Here is a 3,781-nt window from a genome sequence, read left to right on the forward strand (position 1 = left end):
CTAACTGGGCTCCACCTGCAAGGTCATGAACTGTTTATCTTGATATGAAATCACCATATTATGCGCATATAGTTGTGATGCACGTACCTGGTGTCATCTTATCAGACGGGTAGTCATGATGGGTATACTGGACTTCGTATATTTTACCCCAGTGTCACTTTGATGGAATGCGTTGCTCTCTCGCTCAATAGTAATAATAATAATAATAATAATAATAATAATAATAATAATAATAATAATAATAATAATAATAAGCTTTATAATCCCCAATAATATTATGCAAATTAATATTTTGATTGTTAAATGATGTTAGGTAGAAGCCTTTACAAGTAATACTTTGTCATTGGGGAGATTGAAGTCGTTGATGCTCATTTTAAGCATCTGAAGGTCGGTGTCTGCAGGGAAAAAGGTAGGCGGTGAGGAAATTCCAGAGATTCGTGGTTATTGTAGCGGAGTGATGGCTGTTATGGTGATGGCTGTTATGGTGATGGTTGGTGTTGTGGCTATAGTAGTTGCTAGTAATAGTTGTGGTGATGGTGGTAATGGTTGTGATGGTGGCGATAGTTGTGATGGTGGTGGTGATTGCTGATGTGGTGTTGTAGTTGGTGGTTATTGGGGTAGTTGGGTAATAGTTGTGCTGGTCACCGGCAGTGGTAGTGATTGTGTTGGCGGTGGTTATGGTGGTCGCTATGGTAATAACCGTTAGTTGCGGTTGATGTGTTAGTAGGGTGTTGGCGGTGGTGAAAATTGTTATATTTGTTCTGGCTGTTATTGTTTAGTCGTTGGTCATCTCTGATCGTGCAGACTTAAGATCAAAGGCATTCCAGTCGTAACCATCCCGTATTTTACTTATGTGTCGATAATCCAGTTCATTCTCGTCATTGTTTCTTCTAGGGTGGGTGGGGTGTGATTTGAGTGAGATTTGGTTGCTATTTCGAGCGGGTAGTCAGTTTCTGGTGAAGATCTACGTTGTGATTGTGGTTGTTGGTGGTGAAAGTAGTAGTAGTAGTAGTAGTAGTAGTAGTAGTAGTAGTAGTAGTAGTAGTAGTAGTAGTCGTAGCAGCAGCAGAAGCAGCAGCAGCAGCAGCAGCAGTAGTAGTAGTAGTAGTAGTAGTAGTAGTAGTAATGGTGGTGGTGATGGTTGCGGTGGAAGTAGTCGTAGAAATGGTGGTGGGGTGCTTGAGGTGGTAGTATAAGTAGTGATGGTGATAGTAATAGCAGCAACAGCAGTAATAGTAGTGGTTGTAGTGGGAGTGGTGATAGTGGTGGTGGTGGTGGTGGCGGCAGCGGCGTATTCTTATTTTGGTAGAATTCTTTTTGTATTTATACGAATCAACTAGTGAGAAAGTAAGTCACGTGACGAAAACTTGGTTTGTGAAGTCAGAAAAAGAATGAATGACGGGAGATAAAGAAAGAAAGAAAGAAAGAAAGAGATAGAGTGAGAGAAAGTATGAGGACGTTAACCGAGAAAAGAAATCAGTCAGTAATAAAACAATATGGAAAGAAAAAGGAGAGGAAGAAAAAGAGAGGTAAATGAGGAAGAGAAGAAGAAAAAAACCGTAAATAAGTATGAAAGTAATTTAAAGCGATATAAAAGTTTTAGAGAAAACCACAGAAAAAGAAGAATGAGAGAAAGAGTGGGGAGAGAGGGAGGAGACTGAGTATATATATATATATATATATATGTATGTGTATGGTTGAAGGAAGATATATAGAAAGATGTTAGCAACAGTGTGTTGAAAGGAAGTGGATACAGTGAAACACCTACAAAGAGATTATTCAAATGAGTCACGCGTTATCGTACGTGAACGTAAACGACGAAGCTAAGCTTGGAATTCATTGAGAAATCTCGCCTGTTACAACTATTATCAGTTTGCCTTACCCTTACTTCACCCTCTTTGTTTGTCTTCAATATGCGAGTTTCACCTTCTCTTTGCCTACTCCTTGACATTTCTTCTTCCTCCTATCTCTATCCTTGACTCATTTTTTTTTTAGTTACATTCCCACTTATACTTTTATTACACTAAAATTTCATGTCATCTCCTTTCCTACTTCACTATATCTTTATCTCTATAAATACTAGCATGTCAAGCACCGTAGATTAGTGGTAAGACCACCGGCGAATCGGCAGTCAGCCAAGTTCGGTTCTTAGGATAGCTATTTCTGCTTCATTCAATTCTTGTATACCTGAAATTTTGGTCTTGGTTTTGGCTGAGAGAGAGAGAGAGAGAAAGAGAGAGAGAGAGAGAGAGAGAGAGAGAGAGAGAGAGAGAGAGAGAGAGAGAGTGGGGGAGGAACTACACCAGATTGATTTAATTGCGGAAATGAATGGAATTTTCAACGGTGATCTCTTACCGCATTCATATTTGTAAGATATTTGATTTCTCAATTAAGCAAAATGCTACAAACTGTTGGTTAAATAGAATTCAGGACTTGACTGGTTTTAGTTATTTGACAACGAAAGCATCAACAAGACATTTTCTCTGACAATCTACCGATTCTACCAACGAGAACAGTTGTCTTGGAAAGAAGGTCAATATGATGAGATCATTGATGTGGAAAATTTGAAAATTACTATAGATAGGTGATATTTTCTAGCCTAGGCCACAGTCAATTACATCGGACCCATGTTAATTACAAAGGCATTATAGATTTATCTATGTTAGAAAAAAAAACCCCCAAAAAAACTGGAGCAGAGAGATCAAGGCAAATTCTTTTGCCCTCTTGCTATAATGGACCATAGAACATATCAATAGATTTACTAACCAACATTGCGTGTTAGAACAATTGTAAACAATGCGTCTGTATATGCTTGTGGTTATAACAAGAAGGAACAGCTATACGTACGTTTCGACTGGATTGCGACCATGTTAGGCTACCGTCTTCAAAAGACGGTACCCCTGCATGGCCACAGATCAATGGCAGGTTTAGTCGATCAAATCTATCATAGTACTTATTTTAAATCTGGTATTTGATCTGTTGGACTCTTTTGATGGACAACTAAATTACGGGGACGTAAGCAAACCATCACCGGTTGTCAAGCAGTGAGAGACAAGCACAAGCACACGCACACAGACATGTGCTTGACGGGCTACGGGCTACTCGCAGTTCCTTTCATATTCACGCGAGGCATTAGATAGCCCGAGACTATAGTAAAAGACACTTACCCAATGTGCCTCGCCGTGGGACTGTGCCTAAAAACACGTGAATGCGAGCGAACTTCTTAACCACAAAGTCATACCTGCATCCATGATATCTACAGTTTGAAATGTCTTATTTAATCGTCATTACAATGTTAGGTTTGTCTGGAAATTCGATTCTCTTTTCTTTAGTGCGTCGGACAAAAGTGCTTAGTAGCATTTCTTTCGGCTCTTTACGTTCTGAGTTCAAATTTTGCCTAAGTCGATCTTACCTTTCACCCTTTTGGGGTTGATAAAATAAGTACAAGTTGAGCAGTGGGGTCGATATATTCGACTTACTCCTTCCTCTAAAATAGCTGGCTTTTTGCCAAAATTTGATACCAATATTTACATCGACAGCTTCATTTATATGTTCTGAGAATTGTTTCAGAACTAATGGAGTTCCGTTAGAAATTATAAGTAGGTTTGAATTTCTGAAGAATGTAACAAATGATTCTATTAACAAATGTAGATAGAATGGCGGAATTTGTAGCATGTTGGTACGATAATTTGCAAACTGACTGACTGATTTTTGTTAAGCTCGAATGTGGTTATCGTAGCAACACCGTGGCGAATTGTCACAGTCTTTAGAATATCGGACG

Source organism: Octopus bimaculoides, chromosome 4 (assembly GCF_001194135.2).
Source record: "Octopus bimaculoides isolate UCB-OBI-ISO-001 chromosome 4, ASM119413v2, whole genome shotgun sequence".
Classification (NCBI taxonomy): domain Eukaryota; kingdom Metazoa; phylum Mollusca; class Cephalopoda; order Octopoda; family Octopodidae; genus Octopus; species Octopus bimaculoides.